The sequence below is a fragment of the Urocampus carinirostris genome, chromosome 3 (assembly GCF_059441175.1).
Source record: "Urocampus carinirostris isolate Australia breed hairy pipefish chromosome 3, RoL_Ucar_1.0, whole genome shotgun sequence".
Taxonomy (NCBI): domain Eukaryota; kingdom Metazoa; phylum Chordata; class Actinopteri; order Syngnathiformes; family Syngnathidae; genus Urocampus; species Urocampus carinirostris.
In genome coordinates this window covers 27,306,827-27,332,863 of record NC_142351.1, presented here as the reverse complement: position 1 = coordinate 27,332,863, position 26,037 = coordinate 27,306,827, and the positions used below count along the sequence as shown (strand labels likewise).

The 26,037-nt window shown below is 39.6% G+C and overlaps 1 protein-coding gene across 2 annotated transcripts in view; it reads right to left on the bottom strand.

Annotated features, from left to right (window-relative positions):
- Positions 1-26,037, bottom strand: part of LOC148369337 (rho GTPase-activating protein 6-like) — a 109,626-nt gene that overhangs the window by 41,364 nt on the left and 42,225 nt on the right. The window lies entirely within an intron of this gene.

Below are 26,037 nucleotides of genomic sequence, written 5' to 3'. Positions count from 1 at the left end.
GCTAATGTTAGGTTCTGATTGCATTGGGAAATGTAATTAGTTAATGGATGGATGGATGGATGGATGGATGGATGGATACCATAGCGCCCATAAAACTAAAATCATGTCCTAAAAGACGCACACCTTGGTTTACTGATGAAACTAGAACCCTTAAAAAAGAATGCAGGAAATGGGAGAGAAAATGGCGCGCTACCAAGCTTGAGGTTTTCCATCAAACCTGGTGTGATAGCTTGTTAAAGTATAAAGCGGCCCTTGCCTCTGCAAAATCGGCCTACCTTTCGAAGGTGATTGCGTCTCAAAAGAACAACCCCAAAGCCCTTTTTGACACTGTAGCATCGCTTACAAGGCAACAGACTATCGCTGATAGTTCGACACACTCTGCTCAGGACTTAATGGTCTTCTTCACTAAAAAGATTCAATGCATACAGGAAGAAATTGCTAAAGATACTATTAGTACCACTCGTATTAAAGAACTGAAACTTACAGATGCACGACAGGGTGGCTGCCCAGGGAAAATGGCCGGTTTTAGTGAGCTGTCACTTGATGATCTCAAACAAGTGGTGACTGCGGCCAAACCGACAACTTGCCAGTTCGACCCGCTCCCAGGTTCACTTATTAAAAGTCTTTTTAGCGTCATTGGGCCTTCAGTTCTAAATATTATAAATACATCACTCTCCTCAGGTGTAGTTCCAGCAGCTTTTAAGTCCGCCGTTATTAAACCCACACTGAAACGACCCAACCTTGATCCAGAAATCTTAAGTAATTACAGACCTGTGTCAAACCTACCTTTCCTCTCTAAAGTACTCGAAAGAGTAGTGGCACAGCAGCTGAATGCTTTCATATCTGAGAACAACCTTTTTGAATCCATGCAATCAGGATTCAGGGCTAACCACTCTACTGAGACAGCGCTGATCAAGGTAACAAATGATCTCCTAATGTCAATCGATTCTGGCGCCTCATCACTTTTGCTGCTGCTGGATCTTAGTGCTGCTTTTGACACAGTGCGCCACAATATCCTACTAGAACGGTTGGAAAAATGGATTGGTCTCTCAGGAACCGTCCTCTCGTGGTTCAGATCCTACCTCTCAGATAGGACGCACTGTGTGAAATATGGTGAAACGACATCTGAGCCCTTTAATGTTACCTGCGGTGTTCCGCAGGGTTCAGTGCTCGGCCCCCTACTTTTCAACATTTACATGCTTCCATTAGGTGATATTATCCGCAAGTACAATATCAGCTTCCACTGCTACGCAGACGACACTCAACTATATCTTCCGTTGGAGGAATCTTCCACACTAAACTGTGGAAATTTGGAGGCCTGTCTCACTGAGATAAAAGAGTGGATGTCACTCAATTTCTTGCGTCTTAACCCTGAAAAGACCGAAATGTTAGTCATTGGTCCTTCTAAATGCCGTGACTTCTTCTCAAAAACTGCTGTGAACCTTGACAAATGTCACATCACACCGAGTGACTCGGTTAAAAATTTAGGTGTCATATTTGACCCTGATCTATCATTTGAGATGCATGTAAAGCAAATTACTAGAACTGCCTTCTTCCATCTTCGCAACATTGCTAAAATCCGTTCAATACTGTCTCAGTCTGATGCGGAAACAATAATTCATGCATTTGTTACCTCCCGTCTCGACTACTGTAATGCACTACTTTCCGGTCTCCCGAAGTCCAGAATCAAGTCTCTTCAGCTAGTACAAAATGCCGCAGCGAGGCTTTTAACTAGGACAAAAAAGTACGATCACATAACACCGATTTTGGCTAACCTGCATTGGCTCCCAGTTAGCCAAAGATGTGACTTCAAAGTTCTCCTAGTACTGTACAAAATCATACATGGACTTGCTCCCTCTTATCTTTCAGATCTGATCTGCCGCTATGTCCCGGTCCGAAGCCTGCGATCTGAGAGTGCCGGTCTTCTGGTGATCCCGAGAGCAAAGAAGTCTTCTGCTGGTTCGAGAGCGTTCTCCATCCGGGCACCGGTGCTGTGGAATGCTCTTCCCCCTGAGATCCGATCTGCAACCTCAGTGGAAATGTTTAAATCTAAACTTAAAACTCACCTCTACTCTATTGCATACGAATAACCTACTCCTCCTGTCGGTTGAAAATAGTCTGTGTAATATAGTGTAACAATCTGTGAAGCCCTTTGAGACTCTTCGTGATTTAGGGCTATACAAAAATAAATGACTTGACTTGACTTGACTAACTGAAAGTTTGAAAATACAAAAAGGATCGCAGTCATCTGCCTCTGCATATAGCTAAAAATAATAGAACAAGCATCTTTCCGGCTATTTCTGAGGCAAAAACTGAGCCTATCCCTGCTGATTTCCTCTGGGAGAGGGTGTACATCCTGTTCTGATCACTTGTCAATGACAGGGTTTTCACACTCGATGTAACCATTGACTCTCACACAAGACACATAAAAGCTTAACAGCCTCCTGTGAATATAGTTTATGTTTAACGTATACGTCAACTCAACAAAGAAAGGCGACACTTGAAATTGACACACCCACTTCCCCAACTTTTAGGCCAGGTCTCATAAAACTAATGGAATGTATTGTTAAACCAATAAACAAATACATGAAACTATCTCTATCGCCATTTGACTTTTTACAACTTACTCACAAGTACAAACAGTGTTAATGGACTGTTATAGAAAGAAAGGTAAAAGGTGAATGTTTGAGTGCAGCAAAAAAAAGACGTGTGTCTGCTTGTGTGTGTAACCGCGCTGTTGATCCTTACATTCCAGCGGGAGCCTTGAGAGCAGCTAATCCAGTCTTAGTCAATGGCCTTTTGAACCCTTGGGTCACACACATAAACACACACACACAGGTTCATGTTTCCAATAGGGGTGGGCGAATGTATCCAAATATCGATATTACTGATACTAACCCAAGTATTTGAATCGGATCGATACAAATGCCCTGAGATCGATACTTCACTGCTCCACCAATTTCCTCAAAGCGCCATTTCTCTATGTAGATAGCGCAGCCGTTCTCTCCCTCACCCAGCGCCCTCAGCCGCTTCCTAAGTTTATGCCTGGGTCGTGAATGATAGGCACACTTTCAGCACCTTTTCCCACTTGTTCTGTTGCTGCATCCTGCCTGGCAGGCAGAAGAAAGGGCCAAATCTACCAAAGACTAAAAATGACAGAGGCAAACAGGGAGCACGATGCGGTGTGGACTTTTTTTTCAACTACAGAGAAGGATAATGCAGAGTGTAATTTGTGCGGTAAAGTGGTCTGCTTCTGTGGCAACACCACAAATTGACATAAACATGCAACCCGTAGCTAGCGACCAAAATAGGTTTTCAGGGCCGATAGCGAATATTAGTAGTAAGAGAGGGCCAATAACAGATATTTGGAGCCAATATTCATTCCCTGTAAAAGCTTTAAAATTGCCGTAAGAAATTTTGAATAATGAAAAAAAAGGGAAAATTTGTTACAAATTGTAATAAAACATAAAAAGCTTGCTAAAACATTTAACAGTCAATAAATTAAATTTTCAAAACAGCTAACACTTAAACCAAAGGGTATAAAATTAGGCATAGCAGCAACTAGTATAAAGGTACATAAAATTTTGATTAGCTTCCTGATTTTTTTTTGACAATTAATAAATTAAATTGTCAATAAAACCTGGCGGGTGGGTCCCTGGGTCCATTAACCACTAGGGTGGAGCCCTTCCCTCTTCAGGCCAACAGATGTTTCCACCAGGACCTTTCGCGTGCTAACCACTGCACTAACTGCACTACGGAAAGACAACTTACGTGAGTTAAATTAACTTAAAAATAAAGTGCAAAATAATGGAAATTCTAACGAAGCTTGTGAATTGAAAAGTGTGGAAACGTCTGTTTTAGAGCCAGATTGATGAACTAATGTCATGATAAGAGCTAATACATAAGTCTCCATCTAAACCTGCTTCCCTTAAACAAATTTCCAAGACTTTTACTCTTTCTCTTAATCACAAACATCCTTATCTACCACAGACTTTTTAAAATCTCAATATTACCAGCGGCTTGATTCACACATGACATGTCGGGACCTGTCGGGGGGTTAGCGGAGGTGCGGCTATTAGTAGTGTTTGAGTCGGAATAGCTTTTACTTTAGTTGTTTCGCCCTGGTTGCTTATCCAATCAGAAGGCGTGGGGTGGATAGAGAGGAGGGAGGGAGAGGGGAGTGGAGGAGTAGGAGCGATAGAAAAAGCTTGGCTGCTTAATAAGAGCCTTAATAATCAGCCAGTTGAATTAATGAAAACGCTATTACTGACATCAGTCAAATTCCCATATATCTGTGCAAGTTTTCCGATTTCGGTCTACCGCTAGAAAAAACTCACTCTGCAGAAAGCAGCAAACTGTAACCAAATATGTGAACATGTTTTTTTTTTACCTGAACAAAAACCGGTAAATCCGTTGTCACTATGGCAACAGAGCAAATGAGAAACTTTTGACACTTTTCTAACGTGTATGTGTGTGAGTGTGTGTGTGTGTGTGTGTGTTGGGCGGGCATGACTGTATGTGTGCACGACTGTGATAAATTGGTGTATGCTCCGTGGATTATTGTCATTTTGGGGAAACGATGATGGCAGCATGGGGAGAGAAGCAAATAGCAAAGCTGCAAGTATGGCACACTGCTATGGATAGGCCAGGGGTAGGCAACCCAAAAAGTTTGAAAGAGCCATATTGGATCCAAAAAAAAAAAAAAAAAACTTTGTACGGAGCTGCAAAAACTGAAAAGAATTTCAAAAACCTAATAATGAATGAAATGCATACTATATCTATCTTGATATCTATGTTAGCCTACTATCAAAACATGTGGAGCTTGAATGGGGCTGCAGATAAAAACACAAAGCCAGAAGAAAGTGCCAGCAAGTTCCAAATTCCGTACAGCATCTTGAAATAATCTATGGTGGAAAATTAGATCTATTTTTGTTTTGCTTCCTTACAAATATACATTTTTTAAACACTACAAGAGAGTAAATCTTAGTGAAGAAAAACAAAAAACTTAATAATCATTTTATAATTGAATTTTACACCCCTGAAACATAACCATGATTTAATTGGGAGTGTCTGAAATATCCTCAGCCTTACAGCTAAGGGACACTTTGTATGCCATGAATGTATTAGTGAGTGTTTTTTCTATCATGTAAAATGAATGTGTCATCCCTTTTCTGAGAAATAATGTACTAAAATGCAAAATTCAAGTTACATAATGGGCGTTTTGGTAGCTTGCAGTGTAAATAAATTGGAAAAGACAGTCCTTCACTGATCAATTATCCAGTTCTGCTAAACGATGCTGTCTGCACAAGAGGGAAGATGCATCACTTTGGAGGCAAGAGGAATGCAGTACGTGTCCAAAGCACACAAAGATTTATGGAAAATAATAACATTTCCATTTAGGAGAAACCACATATTTGAAGCTTCAGATGTGCCTGAGCAATGACGAACTTCATGACCTTTGGCCCGCCAACACATTGAAGTTGTTAGGCAGATGATCTGTGACGCCCGCCCTTTTGGAGTTGCGAGACTTCCTGGAAATTTCTAGCACAAAGAAAACTTGCGGTTACTGTTTGTGGAATTTGCGGAGAAATTTTGCTCATGCTCCTGATGTCATTTTTTGGATTCATATGCATTTGATTCTTTAAATTGTGCCAGATGTGGAAAGACTTTAGTCCTGACAGTGAACAGCTGAGGCAAGTTTAGGTATGTCTGGTTTGCTCAGGTCAACAAAAGAGGCCATTTTGGTGACTATTATAAAACCACAAGCCAACAGCCTGTGTTGTGTTTTTCTTTTGTTTTTCCTTTTTTTTTGTCTTTATTATAATGTACAATCCATACATGTGTTACTCATTAGCAGGTTTGGGATTCACAGGTTACAAAGAAATGCGTTCCTGGAACACAATTACTTTTCCCTGTAACGAGTACTGTTATGTGTTACTAATAACATTTTGTAACTGCACTGTCGTTACAACACGGTGTGCTCCGCATCTACTTATTAAAAGCAGATCATGAATTACAAGGTCATCTGTTCGCTAACTGTTGCACCTTCACTCACAAAGTAATATATAACCCTCAGTCTGCCAGCAACTTCTTAAGAGGGTGAGGCCGTGTTTATATTTACCTACTAAATACAACTGAAAACAGTTACAGTGGCGCCGTCTACATCTACAACTCCCACCTCACCCGCAAAGCCTACAGGATGGAATGCAACCCCATCCACCAATCTCACAGCCTCTTCAACCTGCTGCCATCAGGGAAAAGACTGCAGTCTCTCAGAGAAAGAACCAGCAGGCTTAAGGACCGGTTACTCCATCAGGTTGTCAGGACTCTGAACTCTCTTCCTGCCCTACCCCCTCGCACCTCTATGCCCTCTGCCAAATGAATGCAAAACTCTTCTACTTAGATCCTGGCTATATTTTGAACATTTTTTAATTCAAAACCGATTTATTTTTTTGTTCACGGTTGACGGGTCCTTTAACTTTGTCTTTAGGACATCAATGTGGACACAACTCTGGACACCCTTCTCCACTGATGAAGGTTCCTGGCCTGTTCTTGGGTCATGGCAATGTTGGCCCCAGTCTATTCCTTAATGTTGCTGGCCCAGTTCTGTTTTGGTCATCCTCTCCTCCAGTGCCCTTGGACTGTGCCCTGAAGTTATTTGATTTAAAATAAGGACAAAAGAAAACTTGCTGCAATTTATTCTTATATCTTGCTGCTTTTGGTTATTTGTATTGTGGCTTATTTATTGCAGGTGTGTATGCGGAGAAGAGGAAGCCATTTCATCTGTGCTGTATGTTGTGCATAGACCAAATTTGACTGTAAAGTTGAAGTAGACTTGAGTCTCAAACACATAGTATGAGGTCGCTGAATTTCACATCATGGAGATATTCTCCCTTCATTATATAATAATAATAATAATAATAATTTCCTTGTATTGTCATTCTGTGTAACAATGTACACAGAACGAAATGTCGATTGCACCTGACCCGTTGTAGCGAGCCGATGCAGCCGCAGCCAACAGAGGGCGCCGCCGACCACTTTTTAAGTCTTAGGAATGACTCGGCCGGGGCGCGAACCACCGACCTCCCAGTCTCAAAGCGGGCGCCTTACCATCTAGGCTATATACTCTCATCTAGTCCGTAATGGCAGCCACTCCAGCAGCTCCCGTGTTATTTTCGATTGTTCTCGATTGTTCTCAGCTCAGGGATGCTGCTGGAAATGTGAATTTCCCTTCGGGGATGAACAAAGTATCTATCTATCTATCTATCTATCTATAACAACTACAAAACAAAATACTGAAATGATGGAGTCAGTTGATATGCGCAGGTTTGGGTGTGTGTCACCAGTGGCAAATGTTAGGCAGCACATTTGGTGGGGGCATGGCTTATTCAGGAACAACAAAATCAATGGAGCAAACGGGAGCACATAATTCATGGTAAAAGTAGGGATGGCACATTATGCTCTGGTCACGTTTCGATTGTATCACGATACTAAGGTGCCGATTCAATTTATATCACGATTCTACAACTATTGTGATTCTATTTAATTGATGATAGTGATTTAATTTTCTTCGCTATAAAGACAAGCCACTTAAATCATACACTTCTGGGACAATAAATCATGAATGATATTAAAAAAATGCACATCAGTCAGACACAAAATCCCCTCTACATTACATGCTATTATGATAATATCGGCTTAATTTTAACGCTGAACACCCGAATAAAGAAGAGCAATGGTCAAGAAATCAAGTCAAGAATTAATCAAAAATAACATTATTAACTTAATATTTTGTTCCTTTAATTAAAACAAATACCACAATGCATGATGTTAGCTTGTTTGGTTAAAACATTTTGGGGATCAATGCACAGGTGAGGTAACAGGTCAACAACACACATATACTTAAAGGGAATTTAGCCACAGAGCAGATAAATGTCTCTTTGCTTCTCCAAGTTATAGGATTTCAGCACATTTAAAGTGAATGCAGCTAACAGCCGTAGACAAATGTCTCTTACCTTGAAATTCTTAGGCTTTGAAAACAAAAACTTGTCAACAGTAAAACGAGGTATGGAACTAGGTAAACATAAATTCTCCATTAACTTGACATACTCTATACTTGCAAACTTAAAATTGTTTTGCCTGGCGAGTCATACAGCTTATCATACTTGTATAGGATGTCTCTGAACGTTATTGAACGACAGTATTTCAGTCGCGATGTACTGTGTAATACAATCTGTTTGCGTGCAATGACTTCTTTCACCGGCACCTTCTTGGAACAAAGTTTGCAGACCGCTTCTTCCGTATTTTGGGGCTTACTGCTATCGCTCGGTATAAACCCACAATTGGTCCAAAATACTCAAGTGGTACGTGGTTTTGAATCTAAAGTTAAGCCACTGATGGCCGATATTGTATCCTTGTATTTACATGTGCGTCTCTACACATTGATGTAATTTCCTCGACATTTAAATCATTGGCGGTCGCAAAGGGGGAGGATGGAAAGAAAAAGACTGTAGTCGTGAATGTGAAACATTTTTCTCTTATTACAGACGCTCCCCTACTTACGCCCATTCGACTTACGTAAAAGGGTAGATACGAACATTTTTTTCAGGATGTTGAAAAATATCCGGATATTGCTGTAGGTTAGATTTGGTATTGTTTGCACCTTTTTCCGAGTACAGGACATTACTTTAGTGCTTCTTTCCGCTGCTACTGGCGTGTGGCGCTGTGAGAGGTCATCTAGCATCCACCCAGAATTAAAAAAATCTGCTTCCTCTTCCTAGTTTGTGTGGAAAAAAATGTATACTGTCTAGGTCTGCTAGCTCCAGCGCGCTAAGAAGTCTTGTATTGTTTAATATTTCGTGCATCCATTCTATATGGTTGGTGTGAAGTGTAAAGAAGAGGTGAGCCGTTTCTTTTTAAATGAAAGTGGAATAAGAAAGGTTGATGCGGTTGAGAAAATGGTCGGAACACTTTTTTTCTGCCACTTTTTACCACGGAGGAGGACCTCTTGAAGCGCATCTTCCAAAAGTAAGCTAAACTCAACTTTATTCATCTTTATAGAGCATATTAGTTTATGAAATGTTTAATTTTAGGTACAAAACAATACAGGTTACTTATACAAGCCTTAAACATACAAAATATAGCACTGAAGCAACTTACGAACAAATTCAACTTCCGAACGATCTTTCGTAAGTCAGGCAGCGTTTGGATATGTCATATTCGTGACAGCCCTGTCGCTTTCACACATTTTTACCTACTGGATATGATGTCAAAAAAAGAATGATTACGAGGAGAAACGTCAAATTTAAAAATCGCCAAAAATAAAATCACGATGTAAACATGAATCGTTTTTTTTTATCCACCCCATGCGTGCTGAATTTTGGTCTTTTCATTTGTAAAAATATTTTTGCAATACACTACGCCTGGGGAAAAAAAGGAAGCGTCTTGGACAGTAACCAGGAATGGTGAAGGAAAACTTCGAGTGGTTTGAAGCCCAGAGACAAAATGGATATGGAGTGGCTCGGCTAAGTGTTGTTTTGCAAATCGTAAAGATTGCACAAGACAAAAATATGAAGGTTCTCCACTTCCAGAGGTTGGTGTTCACGTTTCCTATTTCTTTTATTATGTGGCTATTTTAAAACAGTTTTTGGGGTTGGCTTGAACGTGAGAATATATAGTAATTTGCAGCTCCTTTTGGGTGTCATTAATCTGGGGGTAACGGAATTAATTTTTAAATGAAATAATTAGTAAATGTAACTAATTACTACTTTTCAGCAACATATTAGACAAATGAACTAATCAAACAAGGTAGCTTAACCACTTATAGAGAAAAATTGGTATATCATTTCTTGGAAACACACTCTAAAACCACTTGGGTCAAATATACACCACAAGAAAGACAAAAAAGAACGATCAATTACTTGAGTCATTTTAAACGCACTCTTTCAGTTGTTTTGTAGGAAACAAATCGTTCTTTTGGGGCTTTTTTTGAAAGAAAGGTTGTTTTACACAAATTCATGTAATTTTGTGTCACAATTAAAAGAAGAATTGGAAAAAAAAATCACAATTTTTCCTCAATTGCAGTCGTCTGAAAGAATTAGAACACCCCTGATGATTTGAAAAATGCCCCATCATAAATCATTGGTTGTTTAAATTAGGAATTCGAGAAAACAGCACCATTATCCAAAATGAAGCTGGCTTTTCCAAATGTGTTTTGGCATACCTCGAGCAGACTCGTGAAACTAAAATTGAGTTTAACAAGGGTCGATAAGCATGGCAGAAGAAGAACGCAGCATTCCAAGACAAACACTTGCTAGCCACAGTAAAATTAGCTGGTGGTTCCATCATGCTGTGGGGCTTTGTGACCAGTGCACGTACTGGCAGTCTCGTCAAAGTTGAAGGTCGCATGGATTCCTGTCAATATAACCAGCTATTTACGAAAGAAACAGTGACAAATTTGCTCCGGGGCTGGATACTTCAACAAGACAAGGACTATGAACACTGCTCTAATTCTACTACGGCAGGGGTCTGCAACCCAAAAAATTGAGAAAGCCTAATAGGACCAAAAAAACTCAAAAACAAATGTGTCTGAAGCAGCAAAAAATAAAAGGCTTACTAAACCATACAATGAATGCAGCACATTCTGGATGCATATAAGAATATTACCTATATTAGCCTATTATTCATCACATCCACTACACAGCATTATCTCTAGACAGAAGAGCAGCTTCAGCGGCAGACTGCTGTCACAGTGTTGTACCACGGACAGACTGAGGAGATCTTTTCTTCCTCAGGCCATGAGGCTCTTTAACTCCACCCGGCAGAGTAAAGGCCCACATTAAACCACACCCCCCACATTGCATATTACCGTATTTTTATTGCAGTGTGTATTCTGTGTAGCACTATCCAGATACTCTATATAACACGCTACATTGGCTATTAACACATAACATTGGGTATTTGCGTACTGTATTCTTTTTCCTTTATTATTATTCGTTCTTCAGCGCAGGGATGCTGCTGGAAGTGTGAATTTCCCTGCGGGGATGAATAAAGTATCTATCTATCTATCTAATCAAAATGACTGAGTTGGATGGAATAGAATAGAATTTCCTTTTATTGTCATTCTTTGTAACCATGCACACAAAACGAAATGTCGATACACGTGACCCGTACAGTTAAACTGTAGCGAGCTGATGCAGCTGCAGCCAAACAGGGCGCCGCCATTTTAGAAACAACTGCTGTGTTGGGAGGCCCCAATTCCAACCCTTAATGCCGAGGGCCAAGCAGGGAGGCAATGAGTACCGATGTTGTAAGTCGTAGGCACGACCCGGCCGAGGCTTGAACCAGCGACCTCGCAGTCTCTGAGAAGGCGCCCTACCATCTAGGCTACCGAGCTGGTGCGGCAGATCCTGTGGAAATTGATGCACCACATTACTTCTCAACCTCAAGTTTAAATTTATTACATTAATAATGAATTACAGTATGTTGTATTTGCTTTGATGCAATTAAAAAAGCAATACAGAAATACATTTTTTGTTGTCATTTTTATTTTGAGGATTGAAAGACACAAAATGGAGCGTGCATAGTGCCCCTTATCTGGGAAACAAAAAGAGTGCAATAAATTACACCATACATTTATGAAAATAAAATGGTAGCATTTTGAAAAGGACACATAAATAAAATCGCATAACACAGTTTAAGTTTGATTTCAGCGCAGTTTTATTTCTCTCTTTACCTTTGGGGTCCATGGCCGATCACACATCTGCCAGTTTGCTTAAAACAGCCACCTGCCTGGCTTGTGACATTCTCCCTTTAAAAAGTAGTGCTTGGGCAAAAATAAATGAAGGAGAGTAGCCCCGGTGTTTTATATTGCAGCAAACTATGTTCTCCAGCCCGGGGTTCAAGCCTGAGAGTCACAACTTCACGTCACAATATAGATATTGCTGGTTCGACGCGACAACCAGTATTCCATGTTTTTTACAATCCGATACCTATAAGAGAGTGACAGTCAAACCTGTCACTTCATACCCTGAACTTCTACCAGGTGATGTCTCCTCTCGTCTCATAGTTCCAGAATACTTATTCTGCACATGTTAACGGATTAAAATAAATTGAAAGCGTTTTTGTCATGGTTGTCCCCCTACGGAAACCATATCAAAACAAAAATGAATTTCCCTCCCCAATATTTTAGATATGAAAACATTTTTAGAAAAGTGCCATGGAGCGAGTTGCCGACCATCCTGAAAAAGGTATTTATTCAGAGGAAAAAGTACAATGTTCTGGAATGCCCATTTCAGTTGTCAAAACTGAATGTTGAATCAGTGGTGAGGATTTAAAGGGGGCTGTACATGCTTGAAGACCATCAGACATGACTGAACTGGAGATGTTTTTTAAAGAAAAAAAGGTCAAAAATACCTTCAAACAAAATCCAGACCCTCATTGGAAGCTATGTAAAGTGTTTGGAGGATTTTATCTCTACAAAAGGAGGTTCTACTAAATATTTATGTACAGTATTTATTTTTCTGTTGCAGTGCCCAAATGTATGCACCTGTCTACTTTTGTTTAAGTAATTAATACGATATATTTAACTGAAACTGCTGATCCGGAAAATGAATGATTTAGAAAGAAAATCTTGAAAGTTACTATGGGTGTCGATATGAATGATATGAATTCTAATGTGCGCTACACTTGAATAAACACAGTACTCCTGCCTGCGCAAACTACACTCATTTTAAATGCAAACACACCTCCTCAAAAACCCAATTCACTCTGGGAAACCTCATAACACAACCCCACACACCCCAACCTCAATTATTTTCTCCTCTGATCTATACGATTCACGCATGTCACCCTTAGCACTTTAAAACGTTGAATTTCTCCTGAAGGTGAGAGATTTTCATGTCTAAATAATACACACTGCTACTGTTTAGAGAATAGCTAAGTTAGTTCTCAATCTGACGAACCGGCAAGAACATTTTCCTCAAACCGGGCTCAGACATACAAATCCTCTTGAGAACGCTCTCGTCTGTGCATCCCTGTTCTGTTTTTTCTTTTTCTTTTTTGCCCTCATCTACCCTACACCCACCCCTGCTTTCTCCTGCAGCCTTCCTCCAACTCCATAAAAAGACAAATTTCAAGGAGGCCGGACTTGTTTTTGGTTGTTGATAATAAAACAAGCACGGCTCAACAGGTTCTGGTGAGAAAAACGTCATGACGTGCTTCAAATGATGACTATGGAACGCTCACCAACTTCCCCATGATCAACATATACAACAGACTATATTTACATAGTCTTTTTGTATATACATATTTGATTTTATCTTTCTTGAATACTAGTTTTTAAACTTATTCTGGGATTGCAAAGAAAATGTCATTGGCATTTTTATGTTAACAAGAAAAAAGACAATCTTTCCACGCACCAAACGCAATCCGTTTCCAGAATATTAAAAAAAAAAACAACAACAACATGTACTTGTTTGAAAACGTATGTAAGTGGCAAACTTACCAAAACATAACACTATTGTAATCGTTCGAGCGGTTTATTCACGCACAAATACTTAGTCTCGCTTCAAAACAAAGCAAATAAAATAGAAGCTTTAAGTCAAGATTTTTTTTTTGTTTTAAAAAAATCGATAGGCGTTTATAAGGGGATGAAAGCAGTAGTCTAATTCGTAAATCTGTAGTAATTATAGACCTGTGTCAAACCTACCGTTTTTTTCTAAAATACTTGAAAAAGTAGTGGCACAGCAGCTGAATGATTTCATGTCCGAGAACAATCTCTTTGAATCAATGCAATCAGGATTCAGGGCTAACCACTCTACTGAGACAGCTCTGATTAAGGGGCCGGTCACACAGCCGTTTGCGGCTGAATCACGGCTAAAATTTTGCGTTTTTTTTTTTTTTTGCCCCTGGTTGCCCGCGATGGAAAATGCGCAAAATTGGCCAACCCGCTGTTTATCGGTGGTATTCCCGCAAAACAGACGCCGGCGACTGTTCCGCTTCCTCATCGCGTCATTTCCGCGTCATTTTCTCGTGTGGACCACGGGTATAAAAGCTCCCGAGCCGGTGTTGTGCCCAAATCCGACTCCTACGCAATATATACGCGGAGAAAGGCGTTTGACCGTCACACGCGTAACACGCTAATTTCACGTAATAACACCGCGATACAGGCGCAGAACATGCTATGACCATGCTCCACCCACGATGACCCGCTGAAATTTCCCGTCCTACCCATGTGTAACCACGCCCTGGCCGCGGCCAGAGCACGTCGTTCCGCATCATTTCCGCGTCATTACCTCGTGTGCCGCCCGCGGTTAACACGTGCTCAAAGTTTTGAGCAGCTCAAAACTTTTTCGCGCGGCCAACCGCGTGTGAATTTCCGACCGCGAGTAAAGCACTGCTGTATCTCGTCTATATGGCGGTCTCAAAGCGTCCAACAGCGCTCAACAGCGTCTGCTTCACGGCCAGAAATTTCTGGCCGTGGTTCAGATAGATAGATAGATAGATAGATAGATAGATAGATAGATAGATAGATAGATAGATAGATAGATAGATAGATAGATAGATAGATAGATAGATAGATAGATAGATAGATAGATAGATAGATAGATAGATAGATAGATAGATAGATAGATAGATAGATAGATAGATAGATAGATAGATAGATAGATAGATAGATAGATAGATAGATAGATAGATAGATAGATAGATAGATAGATAGATAGATAGATAGATAGATAGATAGATAGATACTTTATTCATCCCCGAAGGGAAATTCACATTCCAGCAGCATCCCTGAGCTGAGAACAGTACAATAATAAAGCCAAAAGAATACAATATACAAATACCCAGTGTGACGTGCAAATGCCCACTGTAGCGTGTTATATAAAGTAACTAATAGTGCTACACAGAATACATATTGCAGTAAGATTCGGTAATATCCAATGTAGGTGGTGTGGTTTAATGTGGGCCTTTACTCTGCTGGGTGGAGTTAAAGAGCCTCATGGCATGAGATACGCCTGTGAAAGGCTGTGTACCCGCGCTCTAAAGAATTGAGCAGCGCAAAACTTGTTCGCACTGCCACCCGCGCGCGAATTTCCGACCGCGTGTTAAGCACTGCTGTATCTCGTCTGTATGGCGATCTCAAAGCGTCCAATAGCGTCCGCCTCACAGGCAGAAATCTCTGGACGTGATTCAGCCGCAAACGGCTGTGTGACCGGGTCCTAAGGTAACCAATGATCTCCTACGGGCAATAGACTCTGGCGCATCATCACTTTTGCTGCTGCTGGACCTTAGTGCTGCATTTGACACAGTGGACCATAATATCTTGCTAGAACGGTTGGAAAAATGTATTGGTCTCTCAGGAAACGTCCTCTTATGGTTCAGATCCTACCTCTCAGATAGGACACACTGCGTTAAATATGGCGAATTGACATCTGAGCCCTTCAGTGTTACCTGTGGTGTTCCGCAGGGTTCAGTGCTTGGCACCCTTCTCTTCAGCATTTATAATCTTCCACTAGGTGTTATTATTCGCAAGTATAATATCAGTTTCCATTGCTACGCAGATGACACTCAACTATCTCCCGATGGAGGAATCTGCCACACTAAACTGTGGAAATTTGGAGGCCTGCCTCAAGAGTGGATGTCACTCAATTTCCTGCGTCTTAACTCTGAAAAGACTGAAATGTTAGTTATTGGTCCATCTAAGTCCCGTGACTTATTCTCTAAAACCGCTGTGAACATCGACAATTGCCACATCACACAAAGCGACTCACTTAAAAATTTAGGTGTCATATTTGACCCCGATCTGTCCTTTCAAACACATGTGAAGAAAATTACTAGAACCGCTTTCTTCCATCTTCGTAACATTGCTATAATTTTGTCCTAAACTTTCTCAGTCGGATGCGGAAATCATAATTCACGCGTTTGTTACCTCCCGTCTCGATTACTGTAATGCACTACTTTCCGGTCTTCTGATGACCAGACTCAAGAGTCTTCAGCTGGTACAAAATGCTGCAGAGAGGCTTTTAACTAGGACAAAAAAGTACGATCACATCACCCCAATTTTGGCTAACCTGCATTGACTCCCTGTTAGCCTAAGATGCAATTTTAAGGTTCTCCTATTACTATACAAAATCATACATGGACTTTCCCCCTCATATCTTTCAGATCTGATTTCCCCCTATGTCCTGGCCCGCAGCCTTCGTTCTGAGAGCGCCGGTCTCCTGGTGATCCCAAGAGCCAAGAAGTGTTCCGCTGGTTCGAGAGCGTTCTCCATCCGGGCACCGGTGTTGTGGAATGCTCTTCCCCCTGAGATCCGATCTGCTGCCTCAGTGGACATGTTTAAGTCTAAGCTTAAAACTCACTTCTACTCTATAGCATATGAATAACCTGAACTTCTTTTATGTAATAACTTGTGAAGCCCTTTGAGACTATTTGTGATTAAGGGCTATACAAATAAAAATGACTTGACTTGACTTGACTAGTGTTGGTAGGTATGCTTCTGTTTGTCAGACTCTTCCATTTCGATTTAGGTAGAAACCAGATTCTAGGTCTAGAACAGAGACCATTTGGTCTAAAAGATTCCTCAAGTACAATGTTAATTTTAGTGTAGAGGAAGCTGTTGTTTTGGGAATAGAAGAAAACAAGAACAGTTGTTTATGTATAAAAACTTTACCTGGTTTTGGCAAAGCTTTGTATGCATAGAATAAAGAATTTTAAAAAATAAAACAAAATGAAGCAGTTTAATATGGATTTTTCTAGTTCAGGCATGCGGCCCGTGGGCCGTACCTGACTCGTCGGATCTTAACTGCTAAAAACTTGTATTTTGTATTTTTCTTTTATTATTTACTTAGTGGCAGTGTGACGAACTGAGGCCAGCATATTTTTATTCATAACTCCAAATTGAGTTTGTTTATGTTTGTGGTGGTTTTGACAGAGTGAGAGTGCGGTTAAAATAAAAAAATGAAATGCCAATGAATGTGTTGTACTTATAAAAGATTGCTTATAATCCGTGATTAGAACTTGTAGGGTAGGCCACAAATGTAGGCCGAATGATAAAGTGAAGTACAGAAATACAATAAATATTTGGCGTTGACTTGTTTTCTACTGATCCGGCCCACCTGAGAACATGAAGTCTGGATCCAGGCCCAAAGCCAAAGTTTGACATGCCACGTGTAGAAGAAGCTGCTCGTTTTTTTAATAAAAGAAGGAGACAATACCAGTTTTAATGTACAAGAAGTCACTTGGTTTTGACATCAAAGAAGACAATGCTGGTTTTTAGTGTAGAAGAATACGATGCAACTTTTGTTTTTTAGCTCCTGATCAGATACATACAGTGCCTTTATTTTTTAGTTTGACTACAAAGGAAAAATATCGATTTGACCTTCTTATGGCAAACAACAGTACGACCTGAAGTTTTTTCTCTTTTTTTCTTTTTTGCCGAGGGTGTTTGCCCTAGGAGCGGCTGCAGTAAAATAAACACATCAGCAACTCGACAGGCAACAGGCACGTAATAATATTTGGCCCAGAGAGAAGAGGGACTCAGGTGTCATCAAGCTTAAGACAAGACGCAGCAAAGTAAAATGGGTGACGTCAACGCGGGATGAAAATGGGCTACAAAGGGAGGAATTTGGGGGCTTTTAAAAACACAAACGCCAAAGGAAGAGAAGGTATTTTGTGTTTTTGCCTTGTGACAAAAGACAGACTCCAAATTACACTAGTGTCCCAGGCACGTACATGAAGCAGGGCCATTGATCTTGTTGTGTGTTCTCTATAGCGTGAGCAATTTTCAACACTTCACAACTTTTGCTGTGCAGTAAAAGTCAGAGATACAAGCATTTTCGGTTTCAATCCAATCCAAGAAAGTACAGAGTAGTATTGATCAATACCGATCCGATACCTTTTTCTTTGGAAATCTTTTGAAGAATTGAGCCCCTTCCTTTGAATTAGTTTATAATTACGATAAAACCAGACTAAAATGGTCTATTTAAAAAAAAAAAACTACAATGCAAACTTAACAGTAAAATATATATATATATATATATATATATATATATATATATATTACAACTGATTCAAAACAAAAGTCAAGGGTATGGGTTAGGAACTATGGCTCGCGAGCAATATATGGCTCTTTTCATTAGTACACATGACTAAGGGATAAAAATGAACCGTGTACAGATTTATAATGATACAATTTTTCTGTACATGTGAAGGTGAAACAATAACAAGCTTATTAAGGTTCGGTCCAGTATAAATAGGACAGAATTTTAACTACAGTTTACAGTCAATGTGTCACACCCACAGACTGTTTTGGCTAGAAATTGCCAAATAATCCTATATATGGAAGATCATTAAACAATTTAAGGTTCACTGTTAAGATGCTTTATAAAAAAACTCACAGAATAAACTTTACCCCAAAACAAAGGTTTTATCCAGAAGCTCTAGTAAAGCACCTTGAGCAATTTGATTGGGTTAGGACAAGATGCGTGCACTCTTTCTCCTTTGCCCAGCGCCGCCTGCACTGAAGGTAAATATCTTGTTTGCAGTATTTTGTGACATTTCTACAAAATAATTTTGCTTGCACATTGTTTTGAAACCATTATTTAGGACATAAATGACACACAAAATGAGCCTTAACACTCTTTTCTGCGGGAGGGAGTCAAATTTGAAGTGGTATATTTATATTGATATGGGACACAGGCTCTGACAGTATTATTATTCCATTGATTTCATGAAACCAACAAATAGAACACGGTGAAATAATACGCGCTGAATCATTAACTTTTGTCTACAGAGCGGGTTTGGCAGATTTGTTGAATTTTGTCTTAAAATATATTGTCTGTCTCTCTCTCTCTCAAAAAAAAGTACCTTTACTTGTATGGCTCCTTGGGTCAAAAAGGTTACCATTCCCTCATCAAGTCAAACCAAAAAAGTATCAATTTAACGGAAATATGAATATAACAAAATAGTACCTTCCATGTCACAATATTTTGAAATTGAAGTCAAAGTGCAAATAGTGTAAACAAATATGTAAACACCTTTAACAGTAGAAAAAAATTAGAACACTTCAACATCAACAACCGTTGAGGTACGAAAATCAAGAAAGTTAAACCAAAAAAGCAGCTACAAACAACAAGCAGTAACTTAATTATAAATACTGTATAACAATGTTGACAAGACAACTAAAATACCGTACTTTTAAAACTATAAGGCGCACTCGGAAAAAAAAAAAAATTATAAAGGACTCTTTACAACCCAGTGTGCCTTTATACAGACAATAAATTTGGCAATGCATAATTATAACAAAATGCTTCTACATACGGTAACCATTTATGAATGAATCCATTCTCTTTACCAATATGTATGTTTAACGAAATACGTGTTGTTATGTTCGGTTTTAATTTAATGTGTATTTCCTAGTTCAATGTGGCTTTTATATGAAAATAAGTCTTTTACAAAAAGGTATTTTTGAGGTGCGTCTTATTATCAGTTGCACCTTATAGCCCGGAAATATTACGGTACCATTCATTAAACAATATTTTGAAAATAAAATCAGCAAGTAAAGTGTAACCTCAGTTGGATCAAATTTGAAAGTTACAACGTATGTATAATCGTATCACACACCAAAACATTACTGTAACAATATCTAAAATGGCAAACAGTAATGATTTTAAGACATTAGTATTGATTTCAATCCAAGTACTCGCTCAGTATCGATAATATCTTTATATGGATCGATCTGCCCACGCTTAATACTGAATAATATGTGTGTATCATATCTGATTAAATGTGACCAAACTTAATGTTTAGGTCAAGTCAAAAGAATGAGAAGCTCAAACTACCCGTCATTTAAGGAGGCATTTGAAGGAAATGGATATTAAAGTGCCCACAGCATTTTATAAGTATATTCCGTTTTATAAAATTGGAAACGTGCAATAGGATAGGATAGGATGGTAGGGTTTTTCGTTATTTAGACTAGTATGCAGTTTGCAGTTTCTGTTGAGTCCGTTCCTGTTCTCCTTGAAAGTTAAAATTAATTGGTGGTTCTCTGTCTACTAAACTATACATTTATCAACCACTTAACTAAAATCTTATATAGTCATAATAATGATGAAGTATTACATGAAACTTTTCAGAAGGAAGCAAATGTTAGATCTTTCTTCCCAGTCAAAAAACACATAGGCTACGGAGCTTTTTCCAATCAGCACAATAATAACGAAGCGGAGAGGAGGTGGACTCGCCATCTACGTGAACACGAGGTGGTGTAACCCTGGGCACAAAGATTTCCATCTGCAGCAGGGACATCGAACTTTTGGACTAGCGTGTGATGTCATCCACTCCGCTGTTGCTAACTACAACACAGCACCCTGAGGCCATCCTGTTAATCTATTAATAAACAACAAAAGGATACTGCTGGAAGTGTGAATTTCCCTAAGGAGATGAATAGAGTATCTGTCTGTCTATCTATCTATCTAATGATTCAGTCGAGGCTACACACAAGGTTGACAGGAAAATACTAATCAAAATAAGCTTCTTCCCTAAAGGTTCTTTCGAGGCCTTCCACAAGACACGGCAACCCTTTTTATCACACATAGACACTCTGCAGTCTGATATAGATTAGCATTAGCTATTTGTTTCATCCTTTGTTCCTGTTATCATTATTAAATAAATTGATTATTACTGTTATCATCTCATCTCATTAGCTGCACCGCTTATCCTCAGTAGGGTTGCGGGGGTGCTGGAGCCCATCCCAGCAATCATCGGTCAGTGGGCAGGGGACACCCTGAACTGGTTGCCAGCCAATCGCAGGGCACACGGGGACAGACAACTCACTCGCTCATTCACACCTAGGGACAATTTGGATCGGCCAATTCACCTGAAATGCATGTTTTTGGAATGTGGGAGGAAACCGGAGTGCCTGGAGGAAACCCACGCAACCACGGGGAGAACATACAAACTCCGCACAGGAAGTCTGGAGCTGGATTTGAACCCCCGCAGGAGGTTCCCATGACTCGAACTGTGCCTTACATGTGCTAACCACTGCGCCGCCGTGCTGCCCTATTACTGTTATTAATGATTAAATTTACTGTGATTGCTATGAATGTTTAAAATGTTATCAAACTTTCCAACCCAATAAGAAAATTGCAGGTCACATGCACCCACTCTTCTGGCTTCGGTCAAACCATATTATTTATGTTTCTACAGTTGGTAATAGTAACATAGTTGTTGTTATATAATGGATGAATACCCACAACTGGGTGCACTTCCAGAACTGCATGCTTTCCTGTGCTGTCCTTATGTAACAACAAGACACCACGTATGGCATGTGACTTATGCTTCAGCATTGATGTTATGGTCATCATTTGATGTTTTTTAGTTCCTCCTGAACCACAGTAATCAGGACTGCTGCATTGACATCTATTGTGCATGTGTTTAAAGTGATCTGAGATTGGTTTGTGCTCTCGCAACAAAAGGTTGCTTATCTATTCCGCCTTGGATTTCGTGGAACTTTGTCAACACCTGCATGCCTCGATGCAGCTCTTGTACACATCCCAACAGACTACAACTAGCAAGAGTTTTGACTTCCTTGTGTGTTGTGCATGTAGAATGGCAATACTATTTTTAAATGTTTATTGAATACCAAAAATATATAGAGTAGAACATTTGCAAGCATATTTCATCTAATATTGAGACATTTTTCAATATAGAAAGTAGGTAGACTAAAGACATCTAAAAACAAAAAGGGACTTAAGTGAAATATCCGCACATTTTCGCTTTTACAACTGGTATGGGTGCTAACTTCCAGTCACCGTTCTAAAGCATTACTCTCAAAGCCTAAAATATTCTCACTCTGTCAAAAAATACACCAAGTAGTGTACATTTCATTAACCTAAGAATTACTATAAAATGAACATCTCTACTCTGCTTTGGAATCGCATCACAGCGTGCTAGATTGACTCCACTCGCCGAAGTCCCGTTGCATTAAAATAAATAAACCGGAAGTTGACATCTATTTTGCCGTATGCTGTTGACTTAAACTGAGATCACAGTTACTTTGGCTTTAAAAACAAACTGCAATTCGCCGTTTTTTTTTAGTTTGGTGATGTGATTTTTGCTTGATGACTATTCGTTTTTATTTAAGGCCTAATCAATTGTAATGTTAGTCACATATGTCAAAGTCTAGGCCAATGGAGATGATCTTAAGTAAATAATAGAACCGGCCCACAGATCTTTTACATGCACATATACTGCATTTCCCATAATGCAATGATAATGCACAAGAGACAGGCAGGCAAAAAGAACATGAATAACATGTACATCTGATCTTCAATATGATTGGCTAGCTACTTGCTGCAGTGCGTCCAAGTAACATGACATTTTTCTTAGATTTTAAGTTGCATAAAAGTCTGTTGTTAAAGGAACTTGCAAATATATTTGAAGTCGATCTTTGTTTTGACAATTATGCTCATCATTAGTTTAGTTTTCAGAAGGTTCAAATAGTTTCACTAAACTACGTACTAGGGCGGCACGGCTGATGGGTGGTTAGCGCGCAGTCCCACAGTGTGGAGGTTCAGGGTTCAAGTCCAGCTAAAGCCTCCCCTGTGTTACCTAGCGTTTACTATGATTGTGTATAGTAATGCTATTTGTGATTCACCCTGGTCATCCTGGAAGGGGGATTACCACTTGTGAGGTCCTTTCTCAAGGTTTCTCTTTTTCCTCACGCTGAGGTTTTGAGTTGTTCCTTGCCGCATGTTAGTTTAAGATCAGGTAATTGTGTAATTGTAATCCTGTGCAGTCCTTTGAGACATTTTTGTTATTAAGGGCTATATAAATAAATGTGACTTGACTTGTGGAGTTTGCATGTTCTCCCCCGTGGGTTTTCCTCCAGAGTGAGTTATATGTCCCTGTGTGCCCTGCGACTGGCTGGCAACCAGTTGAGGGTGTCCCCTGCCCACTGCCTGAGGATGGCTGAGATGGGCTCCAGCACCCCTGTGACCCATAAGCGGTGCAGGGTGGATGGATGGAAGCTACATTCGTCATTTTAATTTTTTAAAAGAACATTTCATTGTACCGGCTTTCGCTTTTTCTAGCAAATATTCTTATTCGGCCTTGGCACCACTGAAGTAAGTTATTAAGTTGAAACTAGCAGATGGGGATGCATTGCTTATTTTACTGTAAAGAAAAAATGTGGCTGATATTCTCTAAGTAAATCCATAACAGCAATTTATATTCTGTTGCCTAGGAAGGTTGTAATCTAAAAAACTTTTCCTGATGCGATGGCAACAGTCAATCAGTGTGCGAGTGCCAACCACTCTGATAAATTGCTCCTTGGCATTAATTTAAAATTGTTAACCCTTCTTTGCATCCATTATCCTGCTTCCTTGCCTTCTTAGCACCGAGGTCCTAATGCCCCTGCCAGGGTTACGATGTGAGTAATTACCTACAAATGTATTAGTTCATTTGGAACGTCAACCATAGTTTGAACGGTTTTCTCTTTTTCAGAATTTCTTTAAACACAACACTTAGTTCTGAAATACATGCATAACAAAAAGGCTCCTACATCATGGTCAGGGAATGGCAGTTCGAGACTGGGAAGCAAATGAGGTACTGGTACGTATCATCCCACGCACATTCATTTGGTCCAAGGGTACTCCGCTCCGGTAAACCACAGACCAAAATATTTATTGACTTCTGAAGGAGAAGATTTACCGCCATGCAGAAATACTTTTCTGGGGGTCTTTTGCTTACAGCTACCTCTTTAATTGAATATCAGTAGGTAGGTAGTAAGTAATGTGTACTGTGCACTAGTACGTTATTGTTAGATTTGTCTTTATTGTCATTGTGTCAGGACCAGAACAGGAAACAGGACCCACTCGCGTAACGTTACTCACAGTTTTATTGGGGAAAAGAGAAAGGAGCGCACACTCGATCCAGAGATCGTTGGTCGCGGGGAGTAGGTTGCTCAGCCGCGGAAGTGGGACTTCCATGGCGAGCGATGGCGGTGTCGGTAACGGAAAAAGTCGAAATCAAACAGATCGTAGCGGGAGAAAAACAAGAGAAAAAAAACACAGGACAGGAAAAAAAAGGGCTTGCTGTGTAAAAACAGAGATTTGCAGACAGACCGACAAATGGGGTTGACTGGACAGAGTTTAAATACTGACAGGGAGCCAATCTGTCAACAAGCTCCAGCTGGCGCCCACGGGCAGGGCCAATTGGGCGCCATGGCAACCGTGACAGAAGCTGGCGGCACACGGCGTGGCCAATTGGGCGCCATGGCAACCTTGACACATTGATAAAAACGTAGTGAACCATGTTTACAATCAGATTAGAAATGACACTCCAGGATAAACATGTAATAAATATTCAAAAGAGAAAAATAAGATGTGTCAGGATAAATAGGCAGAAATATTTACAAGTAAATATTTGGAGACTGACCTAAGTTGTAAATGCATCATGAACGTGGTACAATGAAAATTAGTGCAATGGCATTTAGCAACAACAAAATTTCCCCAAAAAGTCAATAAATAAGATTTGAATACCCATTCGTTTCTATGTGTGGACAAGATATATAGTTTTCACAGGCTTGAGAGTCTTGAGAATGCTGAGGGCCCTAGGAAAAAAAAACTGTACCTGAGCATGTTATTCCTTGAAAAGTAGAATTCAAGTCTCAGACTGCGTTAATGAGTTCCTGGCGACTATAAGCATTATTGGCCAAGCATTTATCCAACAAAAAAGGAAGAAAGATAAAAGAAAGGTAATAAATGCCATTCTTTTTTGGCTTGAAACAATTAACCAGATCTATAGAGGCCGTAAAGGGGGGTCACTTTGTGTAGCTAGTCAACAAAGGGCAGCATATCAAATGCATCCGTGATTTGAAAAAGACATGAATTAACTTAAAGTGAATCCGTCTGTGGCCTATTGAAATGTATGCGGAAATCAACTGTTCACAACATTCCATTATGGGTGCACTCTGAAGATCAATGAAAATCAAACTCAAAGACAAAATATGATATAAAGTGTTTTCCCAGAAAAAGCAGAACTTGTGAAAATAGACCAACTCTGTATTCATATCCATTCTGACTGCAGCCACAGTGGGGAATATTTTCATGTATTCATGCAAAGAATTGGCAAATAACTATTCATATGAATTAGTTGTGAGTTCATTTTTGGAGAAAGAAAAACTTGTAAGTTGTTTTACCACACTCTACTTTTTCTACTAGATGTGCTGTGCGAAGATAATGGAAATGTTCATCTTACTACATTACATTTAGCTACAATACAGTAGTTACTTTTACCAAAATATCATATATCACAGGTCAAATCATGTCAAGTGTGTACCTAAAAAGTATAGCTTTTTAAAAGTTCTGCTAGAGGTGTTAAATTAAAAGGTATCAAAAATGCGGCCTGTGGGCCGTATCAGGCCCACCAGCTGATTTAACCCGGCCCATAGAACAATGCTCAGCTAATCCGGTTTTAAATACATCCACAAAATGTCGCATTACCAAGAGCTACTCTGAAAGCAAAGTTCCCATTGCACCGTTTTTTATGTCTACAATTCATCAACTGGAAAATATTTAAGGAAAAACATCAAAATCTGCCATCTTCATAAAAAATGGTGGTCCCCGGTAGGCAATACCAAACTGACGTCATTTGACTAACGATATAAATCTCAAACGTGCTGTTTAGGGCAATACGATTACACTCACAAACATGTCTCTCTGAACCGCAACATTTGCTACTACACTACACTTGATTATTACCAGTGATTAGAAATTAAATGTTAAAACCTCGATTAAAATTACAAAATCAAAAAGTAGCACCTGAGTGCCTTTGCAATAGTTTACACAAGCTTTAGGTCTGTTCTATAATAGACAAGAAATTAAACAGTTAAGTACCCAAATTCAGGTTATCATTCTATTTTTTAAACTAAATAAAAAGCAGAAAATGACTTTTAGGCTTTAGCGACTGAAGTCATCAGTTGCACTTCAATGTGTGCTATTTTGTGACTCTCCAGTTTGCTTGAGTCTCCAGTGT